The sequence below is a fragment of the Topomyia yanbarensis genome, chromosome 3 (assembly GCF_030247195.1).
Source record: "Topomyia yanbarensis strain Yona2022 chromosome 3, ASM3024719v1, whole genome shotgun sequence".
NCBI classification, from domain to species: Eukaryota; Metazoa; Arthropoda; class Insecta; order Diptera; family Culicidae; genus Topomyia; species Topomyia yanbarensis.
This window is the reverse complement of record NC_080672.1, coordinates 413,365,335-413,386,456: the sequence shown is the minus strand read 5'-3', so window position 1 is coordinate 413,386,456 and position 21,122 is coordinate 413,365,335. Positions and strand designations below refer to the sequence as shown.

At 34.3% G+C, this 21,122-nt stretch overlaps 1 protein-coding gene across 1 annotated transcript in view; it reads left to right on the top strand.

The window, feature by feature from the left end:
* Positions 1 to 21,122, top strand: part of LOC131686760 (uncharacterized peptidase C1-like protein F26E4.3) — a 205,449-nt gene that overhangs the window by 11,031 nt on the left and 173,296 nt on the right. The window contains exon 2 of the mRNA XM_058970728.1: positions 16,179 to 16,538. The gene's annotated coding sequence lies outside the window, so the exon portion shown is untranslated. The remainder of the gene's footprint in view (positions 1 to 16,178; positions 16,539 to 21,122) is intronic.

The window sequence follows — 21,122 nt, the reverse complement described above, 5'->3', positions numbered from 1 at the left end:
CGATAACAAACGCCGCGACATCGACAATCTTCCGTTGGATAGAGAGCTACTGGCTGAGGCAAAGAAACGTTTTTCGAGGCCACCTTCAACTTCGTTCAGACCTACCATTGCATTCCAGAGAGGCGATGTTTTAAACCCGTGCCCTACCGATCAACCTAGCACCTCACATCGAACAGCTGCTGCCACACCTATGTACCCCTCCGGAATTGGCGCCTGTCAGTGTTTTTGCCGCTATCGACGCGCTCATTAGAGCAAGATAATAATGAATTGACAAATCATATTGCGATTCAAGATTTAGAAGAGGTAGAGCTAGGTCTAATTAATTCCCATAAAACTAATACTTCTCCAAGAGAATCTCAGTCAAGAACAGAAATCTTGGTCTATTGCCAAAACTTTAACCGCATGAAAAGTGCAGCTAAGATGAATGTGATTCAAAACAAAATATTAGGTTGTCATTATTCCGTAATTTTAGCAACTGAGACTAGTTGGGACGAAACAGTGAGAAGTGAAGAAGTTTTCGGGAGCAATTACAATGTATTTAGGGATGACCGTGATTGTCATGTATCTGGTAAGAAGTCAGGAGGGGGCGCTTTGATTGCGATTTCAGCAAAACTAAATGCAGAAGTTATCAAAACTATAAAATCAAAAGAATTCGAGCATGTGTGGGTGAAAGTACATGTTAAAGACGAAACTCACGTTTTCGCTTCGGTGTATTTTCCTCCAAATTTTGCTCGAAAAACGACTTACGAAAAGTTTTATCATGCTGCTGAATGCATTATTAATAGTCTTTCCCCGCACGTAAAAGTTCACATATATGGCGATTTCAATCAACGCGGTATTGATTTCATACCAGATGCTGATAATGAGAGCATCCTACTTCCTGTTGTAGGGGAAAATGAAACTTTGCAGTTCATTTGCGATAAATCTGCCAGTTTAGGACTTAATCAAATAAATCACATAAGAAATCAGCGACATTGCTATTTAGATTTATTAATGACGAATATAGACGAAGACTTCTGTGTAACGGAATCACTTACTCCCTTATGGAAGAATGAAGCTTATCATACAGCCATTGAGTTTTCTATATTCTTGCATGTTAACGACAGACCTGGTGATAGTGAATTTGAGGAGGTATTTGATTACGAGTCCGCTAACTATGAAAGCTTGAGGCAAAAAATTAATGCAATAAACTGGCAAATGATTTTAAGAAATGAAGAAAATGTTGAAGCTGCCGTAGACATCTTCTACAAAATATTATTTGAAGTCATTCACGAAGATATACCATTGAAAAGAAGAAGGCGTCACTATAACTCAAAACATCCCATCTGGTTTAATAGAGAAATCAAAAATTTAAAAAATCGTAAGCAGAAAGCACACAAAATCTACAAAAAATACAACAGCGAAGATAACTTAACAAACTATTTAAATCTATGCGATCAATTGAACCTTGCCATTGATATCGCGTTTGAAGAGTACAATGCAAGAACAGAACGCAATATAAAAACTTGCCCAAAAAACTTCTTTAATTACGTAAAAACTAAAATAAAATCGGATTATTTCCCAACAGAAATGCATCTTGATGGAAAGGTAGGCGATAACTCAGAGGAAATCTGCAATCTTTTTGCAACATTCTTCCAGGAAGTTTACACTACATTTTCAGAGAAGGATCGAGAGCGTGAATACTTTTCATTCCTCCCAGAACTTTCAAGAGATATTAACATTAAACAGATAAAAGTACATACAATCATGGATGCCTTAAAAAACTTGGATAGCTCTAAAAGCCCTGGACCTGATGGCGTTCCACCGGTGTTTTTAAAAACTTTGTCAATAGAACTAACCGCTCCTTTATTTTGGCTTTTTAACATGTCTCTAGAATCAGGTTGTTTTCCTAAAACATGGAAAAGCTCTTTCCTAGTTCCAATTTTTAAAAATGGTAAAAAATCCGATGTGCGTAACTATCGTGGAATAGCTATCATCTCGTGCATTCCCAAGATTTTCGAGGCGATTGTTAATGAAAATTTATTCCACCAAATCAAGAACAGAATTACCCATGTGCAACATGGTTTTTTCAAAGGGCGTTCTACAAGTACAAATCTACTCGAATTCATTAACTACACATTAACAGCAATGGATAACGGAAACTACGTTGAAGCTCTTTATACAGATTTTAGCAAAGCATTTGATCGCATCGACATACCCATGCTACTTTTTAAATTAGAAAAAATGGGGTTTGAGCCAGGACTTCTTACATGGGTACAATCATATCTTACAAATCGTGAACAAGCTGTTAGATTTAAAGGGATAAAATCAATCCCAATTCAAGTTACATCAGGAGTCCCTCAAGGGTCTCATTTGGGCCCGCTATTCTTTATTTTATTTGTTAACGACATTTCCTTCATTCTAAAAAATGTAAAAGTTCTTATATATGCTGATGATATGAAACTATTTCTAGAAATAAGAAATGGTGAAGACTTTCAGACATTTCAAAACGAAGTAAATATATTTTATACATGGTGTAATAAAAGCCTGCTGAAACTGAATGTAAAAAAATGTAATTCCATAACATTGAGTAGAAAGAATAATATACAGAACAATAGAATCTTATTGGGAAATCAACAAGTAGAAAAGTGTGACAGAATAAGAGACCTAGGAGTTATTATAGATTCCAAAATAACATTCATAGATCATTATAACACAATAATTAACAAAGCAAACAGCACACTAGGTTTTATTAAACGCTTCAGCTATAATTTCCAAGATCCCTACACAATAAAAACATTATATGTAGCCTATGTGCGTTCAACACTAGAATATTGTAGTATAGTTTGGTCGCCTTTTTCAGCAACGCATGCAAACCGGATAGAATCAGTACAAAAGCAGTTTTTGATGTTCGCTCTTCGTAAACTAGGTTGGACTGGACTACATTTGCCATCTTATGAAGCACGGTGCATGCTAATTGACATACAAACCTTGAAAGATCGTCGTGAATTTTCTATGGTATCATTTGTAAACGACATTGTATCACATCGTATTGATTCAATCGAACTTTTATCGAAACTAAATTTTTATGCTCCTTCTCGACAACTACGTAACCGCAGCATCTTTTGTACAATTCGCCATCGCACTAATTATGCCAAGTTTGGCCCGTTAAACCAAATGATGAATATTTACAACAAACATTGCGAAAGCATTGACTTCACTATGTCGAAAACAAAACTTAAGCAGCAGTTTAAAGTAAACCAAAATTTTAACTAGTGTTAAGTTAGTTTAATAATTATTGTAAGAAACCGGTCTACATCTGATTGACGACTTGAAATAAATAAATAAATAAATATCTGGTACGATCCCTTGATCCAAAATTGGATACAAAATTTTCATTCGGAGTTTTGCGTCATCTTCGAATGTCGAACGGTTAATCTGAAAACGTTAAATATGTATAGTACGACAAGCGCTTACAGTAATTATAGTAGAAAGTTTACCAAATTTTGAACATTAGTGGAAGTCTCATCAATTTTATCTTTGGTCGGATTAGCTTCAGAACTATAGTTTTTTATTATGTTAAGAATTGTTAGACGGGATCCTTTTTCGATTATCCCCATTTCAACTAGGTCGGCATCGTTGAGCAGAACTAGGTTCTGATCGTTTATTTTTTGGGCTGAAAAGAGCGAATAAGTATATATAAAGGTTTAAAGTGACATCTCAAGTTGTTTGCACTACCTTCTTGATTGTTGTTTATTTTATTATAAATTTATTTCCAAGTTTATTTCCCTACTAACTATCTACATATTTCAAACTTATATAGTAGTTTTCTTCTGAATCTCCGTATATACTCCATAAGTTGTATGTTTTTTTCGTTTGCAAGTTCTTGTGTGATATGCGAATAACTTGACTGTCAGTTTTGAGTTTGTAACTGTTGTATTGTAAACAATATTCGCATTCGAGATGCTGTATTAGGCAAACAATTTGATTATCCGATTGCAATATATCTATTATCAAACCATAGGACATTTCGTTGCATACTTGGTATTTCGCTATCAGTCCCGGCCGAAAGCTTGTGTTATTTATTTTCATATGGTTTATATATTTGATTGAATCTGGTAGATCCCGGATCAGGAGTAAATTATTTAGAGATTTTTTGTGTATGTGCTTTGACGAAACGATATCTACCGTACCAATTTCGTATGAATGGTCAAGAATAGTGGTTATCTGTGCTAGATTCAGGCGCTTAGCAAAGCTGTTTGTTAAATTGATGAAATTGTTGCATGTCTTCGCTTGGGATTTCGACTCCTTGAATTTCGCTTCGAAGCGTAAGCAACTATGATTAACAACTGGCCCATCCTGACGAATTATGTAGGGATAATGAGAGATGTGATGGAATTTATTGGTAGGGTTGATGGCAGGGAAGCAGGATTTGAACAACTTGTAAAAACATTCGATTTCGTTTTCCAGATCGTTAATCTGATTCAATGTTAGCTTATTGGAGAAACTATAATAAGTTATTTTCATGAGAGCTCTAAGCAATGATGATAAATTTGAATTAAATCCGAGAATCTGGTTGAACATAAAAGGGAATGCTCGAAGGAGAAGCCAACATTGCGAAGCTGACTGAGGAATAGCATGTCCACGTGCTTTTAACTTCTCGCAAGTAAAATTAGCGGTAGGTTTATCAGCCGATTCAGTTATACCGTATTCGTAATGCTGTATAATTTGGTTGACTTGACTAATCGTTATCACTTTATGGATATTTACAGCTTCGTTCAAAACACATTTGATTACGACCATGACGACGCCTTCCAAAAGATCATGCATTGGATCATACGTGTTATTTTCCGCTATGTTGAAATATTTAACTTCATTCAGTGCTGATTTTCGAATGATTCCGCATTGTGAAGGTGTTTTAGTTCCGCTTTGAAGAGCATTTAAATCACCTTGTATGCTTTCTTCAGTGCGATGAGGGAAGGTATCACCAATGTTTCCACAATGAAGTGCAGTACGCGTCGCATAGCACATTCTACAGAATAGACTTGATTGGGGCCCCATTAACTCGAAAATTTCATGAATTGCCAGCGTGTCCCCCAAAACATGCACTAGAACTGCCCTCATCGTAAACTTTTCACTCCCATATTGTACTACAACACCATCATCTGATTCAAGCTCACGCAAATCTTGAATCAGCGGTTTCATAACGTTATTGTAGCCATATTTTTTTACATCTCTTGAGCGAACTGTAAGCGTTAGATATATCCTGTTGGAGGATGAATTAATTGCGGGGTGGAGATTCTCAATTTTAACACTGAAATTGGTAAGTTTTTTTTTTGATTTGCGTGATCCCAAAGGGTTCAGATATTCGACATCGTCCAGATGAAGCGAGAGTCGTAATGCATCGGGAAACCGTGTCAGGAACGGGTGTGTTTTGAAACGTTGACCATCTTTGAAACCGCACAAGATATCGTCATTCACTGCTTCTTCTGCTATCATCTTGCGAGCTCCGGGATTCTTCATAACCAGTGCTAAAATGCTGGTTAGTGGAATATAGTGAGCAACGTCTTTCACTATTTGTACACTTTTTCTTTTGCCTAGTTTGGTAATCGCAGGGACAGTTTTAGTGATTCTAGTTCTTCCCAAGACTTCTTCCCTAGGGTTTGGCACAGCACAACCCGCAACTCCAGACAAATATGCTAGGTTGTCTTTTGGAGAAGCTACGTCTGCAAAAATTCCATCCAAAGATGCGTCGTTTATAAATTTCAAAGCGTCGGTATCGTTTAATGGGATCGACTTCGATTTCAAAAATTCTCTGAATAGATTCAACATGTAACACTCGTAATCTTCTATAAGATTCGAGGTAACCTGTAAGAACTTTTTGATTTTTGTCTCGGGAAGAGATACATCTTTTCGCAAATCTGTGGCGAATTTACTAATTTTCTTAGTAATTTCATCCAACGACGGCGCCGTTTTAAAGAATATACACCCAAAACGGTGAGCTCAGATTTTCTGTTTTTGGGCTCACAATCTCATTCCCAAAAGCAATTCTTTTTGAACATTGAGCTGTTCGCGCACAATTCGGGATGAGCGCAACGCTCACGCAAAAAAAACGATGACACACACTCACACACAAGGAAACTTTGTTAGTATTTAGTTTCGTATCTTTCTTCTACACCTTACATTCCCCCCACCCAACCACCACAAGCAATGTCATCACCATTGCTGCTGCATTGCATTTTGTTTTGTTTCATTCTTTTCTTCGCTGCTATAAATAGCTCGTGACCTGAAACTTCTAGTAAAAAAAATATTATATCAGATTCAAGATTAGAACCGACAAACTTCTAATCGGTAAAAACACCTGTTTATTGCCCGTACCATGACGACACACTGGTGGAGTAGTATAATGGCGTATATAAAGCTTCACACTTATGATGAGTGAGATAATATCGTTTGCTTCCCGCCGCCGCGTCGGTATTTCAGCATCGTCATTGACGCATTTTGCTTTGTACCATTTTCCCCGCTGTTATTAATATTTTGTTTGTATGTATATGTTGGGAACTAAACCTTACTAGAAAAAAGATTAACGGGCAGCATCAAGACTGCAACCGACAAACATCCACTCGCTAAAACGTCTGCTTTACACCTTATGCCATAACGACACATAATGAGCAGTCGTTCGAATGGGCTATATAAACTTCGCATCATTGCAGCAGTGATCACAAATGGGACAGTATGGAGACGATGGTATGTGTTATTCAAGTTATCCCTGCACTACATGAGCCAACAGTGTGTAGCTATGGGGTACGATATTGTATTCCACAAGTATGAGGTTGGTTTAACACTAATGCATCGTTTGGGAGCTTTTCGCTCACAGTTTGAGAGCGGAAAAAACAGAATCAATTCCGCTCTCAACGATTCGTTTTGGGTGTAGTATTCGTTATTCTCAACAGATAATCATCATCTACGAGCATATTTTCCGGATGATTATTTTGAATTTGTTCAACAGCGTCATGGTCGTATGAAATATTTGTAGAATTTTCTGTAATTAGTGGATGAACACTCTCTATGTGCCGTTTCAAGCTCTTAAACCTCTGGTACAGTGAACCACATTCTGAACAAAGGAAAGGTTGAGCGGCTGCTTTGCTGGTGTTCAAATTGTGTACCAACCGGAAGTGTTCCTTCAATTCATCCACGTGTCCAGGAATCATCTTCCCACAATTTGGCACATGGCATGAGAAACCTGAAACCTTACACTTTTTTCCAGTATATATATATATATATATATATATATATATATATATATATATATATATATATATATATATATATATATATATATATATATATATATATATATATATATATATATATATATATATATATATATATATATATATATATATATATATATATAATATAACGTGAATATTACCTCGCAACTTCATTGCAGTTTCAGCATCCACCTCTTCCGAAATCTTCTGCATGCTGGTTGTTCAAATCCACTCTTTCAATTAAAATGTATTTTACACACTACAACTCTAGCTTCAACTATTATAAATATTTGAACAAATTTTTATTTGTGAAAAAGTGATGAGCGATAACTAAACGAGCGTGTACCTACTAATGGAAAATGGCGGATGACGCTTGGAATTTTTAACTTGGCGAGAAACGGCTTTTCCGTTTGGTAACACCAAAACGGTTTCTTGTGTAATACCCAAAAATAGAGTCAGAGTTACTCAGAGATATTATACATGACAACTCAATTTTTGACGTTTACGAACATCATTCAAAACTGAGTTAAAAGTACTCAGAATCTGAGTAACTTTTTACGAGCGTGTACATCTATATAGAGCTGTCATATTTGCGCACGCAACTAGCGCCATCTACTTAGCGTGTCATCATTGTTTCACCCATTGCTTGAGAATACCTGTGCGTGATACAAAGCCAACTGTAAACAACCGATAAGAGCGAGAACGAGCGATCAAGTGTGTGGGTAAACAAAGCATAAGTCAGGCTGAGTGTGATTGATTACGATAACAAAAAAGCAAAATACGCGATTGGCGCAGGTGGAAACGAACGTGGGAGAAAATTAAGTATATCTGCGACCGGAAACTGTGAAGCGAACCGATAGAGTCGATCCACTTAGCGTATCTAGCCGCTTCTGACTGAGTTTATTTCGTCCCCTCCACCATCATTACCGGTATCAACACATACGAAGAGAATATAAGCGTGTCTAATTTGAGGCGCTTCTTGATTAATGGTGGAAGTTCCTTTCCCGTAGCGTAGAGAATGCTATTAGCGAGGTATTTTTTTATAATCGAAATAAAAATTTGCGCTCTGTCGAATCCGGTGTGGCACGTGAATCACAGAAGCGAGCGGTGGCTGCTGCTCGGAGGCCAGCAAGGTGATGATAATTGTTTATTGTTATTATTATGCATGACGTAAGCAGGTTAGGTTCTCCTTTCTATGACTATTCCAGACTGCAGCGTTTTGGACAAATCAAATGTCGCGTCATTCAGTCTGTTGGAAAAAATGTAGGCGTGAATTATTTTTATTTACAGACGAACGTAATTTGTGGCGTTTTTGCTTGACCCCGAAACGGAGTCAGTTAAAATTTCTGTTAGATTATTAATTTCGACTTGGATGTGCCTCAAACAAGAAACCACACTAGCAAGTTATACATGTACGTCCATCTGGAGTAATTTAGTATAACTGAACCAACCAGCATGTTTGCAGAGTTTCAAATATTTGGCTAAACTTGTATAATCTTGTTTCGCCTTCAATTATCTATACATCAATCAACTTAAATCGATATTCAAATTAACCCAAATTACACTGCATATTGTCCGAAACAATCGGATGGAGGAAACCGCCCCCAGACAGCCCCCATTCTAATTCGTAAAAACACGAATTGGCATCGTATCTGGCTTTCTGTTTTCGGCAGAAGACTGACTCGATTGTGTGTACTGATTTGTAAACCGTCGTTCGCTAAATATTCTAGTGGACGAAACAAGTTTTGGCAGTGGACAGGCCAAAATATCGGCACTATCCCTGACCTTTGCGTGATGTTTTCTTCTTTTTGCCATTATACACGATTGGCGATGCAACTAAAATTGGATTTCGGGCGAGATTGTTTTGGAGGAAGACGGATAATCGATTCGGATGTTGTATAATTGAATGCTTAGCTTAAATTGAATCATCGAATGGTGAGAAAAAATAAAAATTAATATCTTATAATTATTCTTAAATTTAAACTTATTTATAAGAAAAGGAGTACCATACTACACTTCTAGATGGTTTAAAATGGTTATCAGAACATCAAAATCAAAAGAGAAAAGAGAAAAGAGAAAAGAGAAAAGAGAAAAGAGAAAAGAGAAAAGAGAAAAGAGAAAAGTATAATGCGAAGAGAAAAACCAATTGAAACTATAAAAAAAGAAGTTAGAATTGAAAATAAAAATTGCAAATTGGAAATTGGAGAGAGCAGAGAGGAGAGAGGAGAGAGGAGAGAGGAGAGAGGAGAGAGGAGAGAGGAGAGAGGAGAGAGGAGAGAGGAGAGAGGAGAGAGGAGAGAGGAGAGAGGAGAGAGGAGAGAGGAGAGAGGAGAGAGGAGAGATGAGAGAGGAGAGAGGAGAGAGGAGAGAGTAGAGAGGAAACAAAAAAAATTAAAAGACGTGATAAGCAATTAAAAGCGAAAGCTTTCAAATATTTTTTCAAGCTTTATTTCGATAAGATTAATAATTGAAAAAGAATACTTAGATTTTCTGAAAATTAGCAATTAAAAATTAAAAATTATGCAATATTTAGGACAAAATGAGAAAAGTAAGAAAAATATGGAAAAAATCGAAAATTTCTAAAAATTACGCAAAACATTTCGAAAACTTTTAAAATACAGGGAAGAATAAAATTAAAATATTTTTATTTTATTTCGCTTATAGAGGTTTTAACCTTAACGTCATTCGCTTCTTCGGGTTAGAAAAATTTCTAACCCTATGTGCAGGGTCGGGACTCGAACCCAGGTGAGCTGCGTACAAGGCAATCGGACAATGCTGCGCCTAGCCCTCAAATAATTTAAAAAAGATTCAAAAATTAAAACATTTCAAAACAAAAATGAAAACTTATTCAATATGAATAAATTAAAACATTTGCAAATTTTCTGAAATTCAAAATAGTATTTAAAAAATTAAATTGATGCAATATTTAGAACAAATGAAAAAATAAAATGCTTGAAAAAATTTACATAAGTTAAAAAAAACTCAAAAAATTTGAACAATTAATTAAATTTAAAAAAATTAAAATTCCACAAATTTTCAATAAATTAGAGAATTGAAACTTTTAATCTTTTTCAGAATTTGAAATTTTAAGTTTAATCAAAATGTTTAAAAATTCGAAGAATGAAAATCAAAATAAAAACCAGTTAAAATTCAATAGAAATTTTAAAAATTTTAATTTAATTTGATTTTTTAAAGTAATTTTAAATTTTTGAGAAATTTCTAAATTTAAAAGCGTTTTAAAGGTTTATAAAATTTAAAAGACAAAATAAGAAAATGTTTAAAATTTATAGGACATTGCTTTTTTTAAATGTGAAATTGCAATGCATCTCAAAAAGGTTGAAAATTAACTAATTAACTTTAAACAATCATTAGAAACAAAAAAATAAAGATCTGAGAATTTAAAATAAATAAACAAGTTATTTTTTTTAATATGAGTATTTAATACATTAAAAATTTAGAAATCTTTAGACTAAAAATTTCAGCTATTTGGAAAATTTAAACATAATGACCGCTCCAAAAATATTTTGAAACCAGAAATTTAAAATTTAGGAATTTAATTTTTTTTGATAAATTTGACGCAATTGTAAAATTTGGATTACTACATAATTCAAGTATTCAGAAATCAGATGATTTTTTTCCAATATTTATTTGAATTTATCTTTTAGAAATCAGACGAATTTATTTTTTTCTGAATGTTGAGAAAAACCAGGTATTCAAAAATTAAAAGAAATGTCCTATGCTATATTTCACCCTAAGGAGGAAAATTTGGTAAAAACCAAAATTTCTCACTAGGGTGAAAATTTGTTGGTAAAAACCAGTCTTTGTACAGGAGGGCACAAATCCTTATTTCATACTATGTTGCGTTTCGGCTTCGCCTCTTCAGAAACCGACACTAACGTATTGTCGGAATAGATTAGCGCCGGCTTGACGCAAATCCCTTAAAACTAAAACACACTATGTGTTTCAATCAAACGACTGATCAAACGTGATGTCCCGTTCGAGCAGAAGTTCTGTTTATGCCGATGAGACACAAGTGAAGCCGAAACTTGTCTTGGCTTAGCAGGCCTATGCGAAAGCACTATGCTATATTTCACCCTAAGGAGGAAAATTTGGTAAAAACCAAAATTTCTCACTAGGGTGAAAATTTGTTGGTAAAAACCAACATAGTATGAAATAAGGATTTGTGCCCTCCTGTACAAAGACTGGTTTTTACCAACAAATTTTCACCCTAGTGAGAAATTTTGGTTTTTACCAAATTTTCCTCCTTAGGGTGAAATATAGCATAGTGCTTTCGCATAGGCCTGCTAAGCCAAGACAAGTTTCGGCTTCACTTGTGTCTCATCGGCATAAACAGAACTTCTGCTCGAACGGGACATCACGTTTGATCAGTCGTTTGATTGAAACACATAGTGTGTTTTAGTTTTAAGGGATTTGCGTCAAGCCGGCGCTAATCTATTCCGACAATACGTTAGTGTCGGTTTCTGAAGAGGCGAAGCCGAAACGCAACATAGTATAAAAGAAATGTGCTTTCGAATATTTTTAAATAATTGAAAATATTTACCGATTAAAAAAATTAATGGAAGTAACAAATTAAAAAATTCAAATAATGAAACTTAAAAACCGTAAAATAATAGTATGAAGCAATTTCAGAGATCTAAAAAACATAAAAATATAAAAGAATTTGAAATTTAAGGTTTCCAGTACTCTATAAAAAACAAGTTAGCTATTCGATTTTTTCAGACCTTCAATACTTTCATATTTTTAAAACTCATAAAATTGCGGAACATTAAAATTTTTGAAAAAAAAATTAAATTATACAAATTATTCAAAAAAATTGATAATTTGACGATTTAAAACTAAAATCTAAGCAAAGTTTTTCTAACAATTTAGGAAAAAAATCAAAATGTTAAACATTACAAGTTTAAAAATTTCAAAATTTGAAGGAGGATGAAATTTATAAAATTTCATGAAATTTAAAATATCGGGAAATCTTGGAATGTTCAGAAAATTCAGATATTCAGAAATTTAAAAAAAAAAAACAATTTTTTCCAAAAATTTAGAGAAAACGTAATATACTAGAAAATATACAAGAATATAAAAATAGAACTTTAGAAAATTTAAGGATTTTTAAATTTATATATAGAAATGTATAAAATGTTAGGAACAGCAAAAATTTAGAAAATTGCTGATTTCTTATTCCAGAAATTTTGAAAATTTGAAAGACCCAAATAATTTAGAATAATCCAAACATATTCAAAGTTTAAAGTATTTGAAATGTTTAAGATATTAAAAAAGCGAAAAATTTAAATTGTAGAATAATTAAACTATATAAAAATGAAACAAAAATAAGTAAATTTTTTTTATTAAGCATTTAGAATATTTAAATCTATTTTTAAATTTCAAAAATTCAATGCGCTCAAGAGATTGATTTTTTTAAATTGATTTTTCCAATTTGTTTTTAATTTTCATGAAATTAAAATTTCTTTGGAAAATTTAACACATTGATAAAATAGGAAAAAATAATCATTTAACAAAATAGCAAATATCAATATTTGGAAAAATCTAGAAATAGCCAAAAAATCCAAATTTGAAAAAAAAATAAAATTGCTAGAAATATAGGTTGTCGAGAAATTTTTGAAAAAAATAGTCAATCAGAAAAAAAGCAAAACAAAATAGTAAAAGTCATCAAACTCCTAAATAACTCGAAATGTACCAAAAATCGTTCCCTAAGAAAAATGGATAAATTCGAAAAAATACAAAATATTGAAAAACTAAACCTAACCAAAATAACTAAAACAAATAGACAAAAAATAGGATCAATAAAAAATACTTCAACAATTATAAAAATCAATTATAAACAGTTTAAACATCGAAAATATTCAAAAAGTTGAAAGTAAAATTACAAATCGCATAAAATCAGCAATATATAAAATTCTAATAAGTTGGAAATTTTGAAAGTAAATCGAAAAAATAAATGCTATTGCTAAAAATAATGAGGAAAACTCAGTGAATCAAAGAAGCCGACAAAATATACAACTAAAAATCTGTTTTAATCCACCTAGCGGTGCAATTATGCCTTTCTCATTTCTCTAAACTATAGCACGGAGGCTTTTTATGTTCAACATAATTGTGGAAATGTCCATTACATTCTTAGTACACTTTGCACTTATACACAATGGCATGCCAGCCACGAACTTGAGTTGACGGTGAAACACTTGAAATAAAAAAATATAATACTCCATTAGCCTAATCAGCATTAGATCAATGTTATCTGCTTGCTAACTCATTTTGTCATGCGGGGGTGGGTATGTGAAGAGGGCGAAAGTCCCATGAACGAACGACTCCCCAGCGTAAATTGGTATGCTTTGTGATATAGTGGTGGTTTAAAGATGATGGGGTTGAAAGGGAGGGGTATGAGGGCTGGATGGGGTGGTGGTCTGAGGGGTGATATAAGGAGATTTTTAAAGGAGGGGAGTGAACAGTAGAGGGGGGGGGTGTAACCCCTCTCCGTAAACCATCAACTACGCCCCTGTTAAAATCCAGAAACCTTATGCGAGTCGAAAAAAAAATTTGGCCGGGATTAGGTTGACGTTTTTCAGAGTGATTGCATAACCTTTCTATATGAGAAAGGCAAAAATGTGCCAAAATCCAAAAAAGTGAATCGTCGTCAAATTTTTTTTTTCGAGTTTGCATCAAATCTCGACGTTTTATGCACCTTGAACACATTTAGCATCAAAAATAAAAATTCTATTTTTAATTTTTCCTATAGTTTATATGAGAAATTTCTGTGTGGCCGCACTCTGAAACCCGTAATTCCGGAACCAGAATTCCGATCGATCCAAAATTCAATAGCAGCCGATGGGAAGGTTGCACCTTTCATTTGAGACTAAGTTTGGGCAAATCGGTCCAGCCATCTCTAAGAAAAATGAGTGACATTATTTGACACATACGCACATACATACACACACACATACACACACACATACACACATACATACACACACACATACAGACTTTTTCCGATTTCGACGAACTGAATCGAATGGGATATGACACTCGGCCCTCCGGGCCGGGATTAGGTTGACATTTTTCAGAGTGATTGCATAACCTTTCTATATGAGAAAGGCAAAAAATTGAAAGCTTTCAGCATTGAATAAAAAACAAATCGAAAATGAACTATAAAAATGGGGCGGGTATAGCGTAGTTGGTAATTCGATTGTTGTATACGCAGCTCCCCTGGGTCCGATTTTTAACCCCTCACAAAGGATTAGACATTTTCTACTAAACAGTTTTTTTTATAACCCGACAAAAAGATGAGTGATCTAAGGTTAAAACCTTTACAATCAGTATTAAAAAGACATTAAATCAATTCAGACAAAACTAACAAAAAAATTAAATTGCTAGTAAAATTAAAGAATTCAACAGTAAAATTAGCAAAACTATAAAACGTGAATAAATGGAAAAAGAAACATACAAAGTGCGAAGAAAACAAATAATTCGAAATAAGGGAAGTGATTTAAAAAATAGAAAAAAAACGTCAAACAGGGTTTTTTTTAAAATCGAAAATGAAAATGTCTAATATAATAAATCAAAAGTTCCAAGCGCGAAGTTCTTAATCAAAAGTCCAAAATCCAATGCGCATCGTATAAAGTTCAAAATACAAAATCGAACTTTTAAACCTTAGTCGAAAGTGATTCGTTATATTACGAATATTTGTAGCCGTTAATAAACAGTTGGCTACCCACTATTCATTCCGATTAAACCATTTTCGATGAATTGTATAACTCAATTAGTCCCAATAGAGAAGTTAGAGCGAAATGCCAATTTGCCAACGAATGCAGGACATAATAATAACAATAATAAACCAGCAAAACAAGTCAGACTACAACGACGAAAAAAAAAAAACTCCCCGCACGAATTAATGTTTATTCTCGCTCGACGTATACAAATTAATTCCGCTGTCATCGCAGTTCATAAAAAATCGCTGAAATTACTGCTGCACTCCATATTTTTCGGGAATGTCAGGCCGGCCCGAGTGATGGTGGTTCAGTGCAATGGCAAACGTTTAAATGCAAATTTCACACTTGAGCGCTAAATTACGATGACGGCGCGCACTTGCATTTGTACGGGGTTCGTTCGTTCGCCATGGAATCTTTCGTCGGAATCCATTCGCTGCCGCTGCCACAAAACGGCTGCTGGTCTGACTCTGAAAACGTACCGAGCGACGATGAATCCCCGAGTGTGCACTTGTGTAGTACAAATGAAATACGCGGAATAAAACAGTTATATCTGGTTGACCCTATTAGTTTAGGGGCAATGTCACTGTCACCGGCAGGGGAGCAAGCGTGTTTGCGCTCGGTTGTGAGAACAATATTATTTTTCTGCTGAAGAATGCTGAAAACACTTGAACCAATAAAAGCCATCATCAATGCTAGAGTGTGGTTAGGATGACGAATCCGGCTCGGTGGAATTTTTAATAAATCTTTCAGGTGTTGTGCAGAGTTGAGTTACGTCAGTGAGTAAATCCACGAGGTGATTTGAACGTTCGGTACAAATTATATGCAATAATGAAAACGTAAACAACATTCTTGAAGAAGTAAAATAGATTAAAAGATTGATTTAAATTTTCTTTTGAAATAAGGTCTAACCGAAATATTTATTCTCTAGCGCGAAATTTCGGAAAATTGTCAAAATTAGATTTGAAGCTATTTCCTTAGCGAAAGAGTGGTTTGGTAAGATCTCGTGAATGAAATGCCTTTATCGCGTGACATGTTATTGTCCATGATCACAAACCTAACCCTACCAGCATTTCCAATCCACCTTACCGCGACGCAACATTTCAACACCTGTATCGATGTCGCCGGCTGTCGTCACAAACTTCCTCACCGCCGATTTTTTCTTTTTGCATCTCGTTTCACTTTTCAGCCCAGAATCCACGCCACACGCCACGCACTGGCTGCACTACCTTGCGGCAATCTCACGTGCGCTGGCTGACTTGACTCCGGCGGCACTCTACCGGTTTTTGTGTTTTCATCTGAAAGACTCTGCGGTCGACTTGGAACAGCTGTCAGCACTTTTCAAAACTGCGGTTTCCCCCCGCGCAAACCATTCATCAATCAACCGGATCATCTACCAACACCACCCGCGTGCAGCGTCCTACCTAAACAACTATACGCACGGATTTGGGACTGCGTTCTACGCACATCCAAGCAACCCAGCAGCGCGCGGTTGGCGTAATCTGTTCTGGGTTACGTTTTTGTTTGCGGTTCGTTGAGGGATTTTACGGTGAGTACCTTACTACTATTGGAACCTGTCAGCAGTATAGATGCGTTGCTCAGATTTGCGTAGTTGTCGATCATATCATGATGGTTCGGAGAGAACAAAGAGTAGGGGGAAGCTCATGCGAAGTTTATACGATCTGTCGTGATTCGTGATGACAGATTTTTATGTTGTATTCTTTGTTGTTAGTACGGCTGATTACAGTAATGTTTCGATTATATCACTATGCGTTTATATCAATACTCGTTTATATCACCCTCGATTATATCACGCTTTTTGAAAAACAGGCATGGCACATTACGTTTTGATCCAATTAAGCCACATTTTATGTCCTGGCACTTTTAGGATTTTTTTACGATTGATTTGCATATTTACATGTAGGGTAATGAGCCTATTATTGGGTGTCGGACTATTTCGTTAAGGGTTTATATATGATGAGGTCGGTCAAAAAGTCGAACTTTTTTATTCTTTTATCTTAAAGTATCGATTCTTAAGAAAGTATTTGAAATTTTTATAAAGGTCTAATTAGTAGAAGCAAAGTTTTAGCGCTGTTCATCTTGTTACTTTAAGTGAATGGAGGGCGTGGCGCGAAACTTTAAACGTGAATAATCTCGAAATCATGTTTTACCAAGACGTTGTTGCAATGACTAGGATTGCCGAAATATCTTTCTGCCGATTTCAATTTTAGTTTTAAATTCTTCATAACTTATTTGCCGTATTCTTAAGGGACCGTCTGGAGGGACCGTCTGGTGTAGCAGGTAAACAAATCGACTTCTTTTTTAAATTGTTAGTTATCCGCAGGAAAATCTAACAAAATAATGAGAAAAACAAAATACGCAATATATGGTAGGTAGGGCATTGCAAAAAAATTTTTTTTTGTATTCTCAAAGGCCCCCCTTCTCATATTGTGACAAATGTCAAAGTAAGGTCAGATGCCAAATTTCACATCATTTGGACAATTTTAGACCCCCGCCCACTTCGCTTGAAATTTTTTGAAATTGGTACTATGGGAAAATATGGAGGAAAAATACATTAAACGCTATAACTTTTGAAGCAGCAATCAGAAAATTACAATTTATACCTCTTTTGGAAGGAATAATCTTAGTATTTGAATGAAGATATATTTGTTTCTTGGAAAATACGGGAAAGTGGGGTACTGGGTCATTTTGGCCCCAAAATCCCCTATTTTTAATGATTTTTCTGCTCCGTGATGCAAATCATACATATTTTGTAGTTTTTCTAATGTGAAAAAATCTCAGAAATCAAACGGAACCCTTTTGACCTTAGTCCGAATACGAGAAGTTGGGGTTAAATGGCCTTTTGACATTCATATTAGACTTCATCATTTTCTCGTGAATATATCTCTATTATTCTTCACTCAATTTATATAAACTATACCTTGTTGAACGTGGAAAATCCTTAGGATTATAACAAAAATAGATTCGTTATCGGTAAAATTCAGGAACATTAAATTATCTGACATATAGTGTCGATTTCACATTTTTATCATAAAATCGCACATATTAACTCCATTTAACAACAAAATTCTTATTTAATTTATTACTTTTAGCGTAAAATATGCTTAGGGATCACATGAGAAATGTTTCATTCCTGGAAAAATAGGGGAAGTTGAGATATTAGGACAAATAATGAAAAAAATGAGATTTGTAGAGTAAATATCAAAAAGTTTGATGTTTCTGAATTTTACCTTTAACGTTTTTATTTTTGTTTTATTCCTCAGAATTTTACACGTTCAATAAGTTACATTTTATGAAAATTGATTGAAGAATAATTGAGATATATGCATGAGAAAATGATAAAATTTAATATGACTGACAAAAAGCCCTATAACCCCAACTTCTCGTATTCGAACTAAGGTCAAAAGGGTTCCGTTCGATTTCTGAGATTTTTTCACATTAGAAAAACTACAAAATATGTATGATTTGCATCACGGAGCAGAAAAATCATTAAAAATAAGGGATTTTGGGGCCAAAATGACCCAGTACCCCACTTTCCCGTATTTTCCAAGAAACAAATATATCTTCATTCAAATAATTAGATTATTTCCTTCCAAAAGAGGTATAAATTTTAATTTTCTGATTGCTACTTCAAAAGTTATAGCATTTAATGTATTTTTCCTCTATATTTTCCCATAGTACCAATTTCAAAGAATTTCAAGCGAAGTGGGCGGGGGTCTAAAATTGTCCAAATGATGTGAAATTTGGCATCTGAGCTTACTTTGACATTTGTCACAATATGAGAGGGGGGGCCTTTGAGAATTCAAAAAAAAATTTTTTTTGCAATGCCCCAATGGTAGGTATGCCGAGAGATGCATTTTCTCTTGAATCGACGTGAATACTTTTCTTTTGAAAGGATAACATCAACAATTGGAGATGGGACTATTTCTATGGATGTTGAAATAACGAGAACTGAATCGTAGTCTCTTAGAATACACTGATTTTAATAGTCAAGATATTTGTCCAAAACCTTAACGTGCCAGATTCCTTCAAGTTTAGTTTTGGATGGTTGAACAATTTTAAGAAACGGTACGGGATACGTAAAGTGAAGCTGTGTGGGGGGAAAATATCCACTGATGCCATACCGTTTTACCCAATGCGTTGAACAAAGATGGCAGACGCTGCTCTAACCAACGGTTTCAAATGTGTAGTGTGATTATACAAGCATGCCAAAAATAGGCTCATTACCCTACTATGATTTATTCTTTTGACTAACTTTAAGTTTTATTACTTTTTGTTTATAGAAATACATGAGTTAATGCTTGAATGTAATTTTTTGTTTTGTTTTGAATATATCATGCTTCAAATATATCACGCTAAATACAGACCGACCGTGATATAATCGAAACATTACTGTACTAGTTTTACTGTTTTTACATCCGCAAGTTAATCAAAAAGTTTTTATAGTCATAAGTTTTACTGTGAGTCAATAAATGCTTATATTTTCAATATGAAAAAATTTCAACTACACTGGTTGGGGCCGAGCACCTTTCTACAATTGAGTCATTAAACCATATGCAATTTTTTTCGATGCAGCAGAAGTTAAAAATACGTAGTCGAACTTTTTTTTTCGCTAAATAAATATTTTATAAAAATGAATTATTACGACCACACCTTCCATTGAACTACCCTTCCTTTTGCTGGGATAAGTGTCAAAAACTTCCGTTTGGTTTGTCAAAATTCAATCGCATCATGCACTATGAGCTACAAACTTGCAATTTCAGGGTCTTAACAATACACTTTACTTGGTAGAACAGAAGGTATGAAAAATCGATTTTATTCTTTAGGATGTTTCGCTTCGCATTCAGCTCATCAATACCAGGCACTGATTTAACGCCAGATAGACGCTATATCCAGTATACAGTGGTCCAGAATGTGAATTTAGCAGGGATTTTAACTTTTAAGGAACTGCTTTTTGTTAAAACAGAAGCTAAGGTGGTTTAATTTTAGCAATATTCAAAATTAAACTTTGTAACGGTTCAAGATAGAGCTTGACTGTCTTCGACTGAAATTGTAGAGCAACACATGTTAGATAGAGCAAGCTCTAGCTTTTATACTTTCCATTGCATAAATTACCAAAAAATGGCAAATATGATAATTTGTATATCTTGCATACTGTATATACAGTTAAGACCCCATTTAATCAGAACCCGATTTTATCCCCCCCCCCTCCCACCGATTTTATCTACATCCGATTTTATCAGCTTCATATGACAATTGATAGTTGGTAGCTTGATGGGCTCTAGCAGACGAACCAAGTTGAATTCGAGTAAATCCTTTCTTGGAAATATATTTCTTATCTTAGAGATCCGAAAAATGCAAAAGCAAAAATATTATTTTTTTTAATTTTGCACCGTCACACCCCCTTAAGGGGAACATAAAATAAATAATCAGAAAAGGTTGCAAGGCTATATCTAAAGAACAAAGAAGGTTTTAAGAGCTTCGGTTTATTAAAATAGATAGAAAAATATATGTCCCGATTTTATAAATGTCCCTGTTTTATCAGCTTAAAATTCGCCAAGCGTCTGATAAAAACTGGTCTTTACTGTGTAACTTTCTAACGAGAAAAGCTAGAGGATCGGTACATTGAGACAAATAGTTCTCCTTAAAAATATCAGAAAGTATTTCTAAAGTGATCTTACTGACAAATTAAAACGGCAAAAGTTATGTAAAGAAAACAATTTTTTAAGAAACACCCTGTTTTTCAGGTAAATTTCTTGTAAAATGAAAAGTACACGACATAGAGTTCCAGTGTCTTCGACAAAGTTATTTTTATTTTTTTTTTATTTTAATCTTCTGGAAGACAGCGAAACTCTATCTCGAACAATTAAAAAGTTAATTTGCTGATTTAAAAAAAAATGGAACCATCCTACCAACTTATTAAAACAATAGAAAAGTATTGTAAAGTACAATATTTTATCTTGAAAACGAAACTATATTTTTATATTGTCCGCTGTGAAAATAATTTAAACATACTACAAAAAGTCAATTTATGAGAAACAAAATAATTTTTTAATATAACTTTTTCAGTTTTCATTTTTATTAACCTATCCTTCAGATGTTTTTCAGAGTT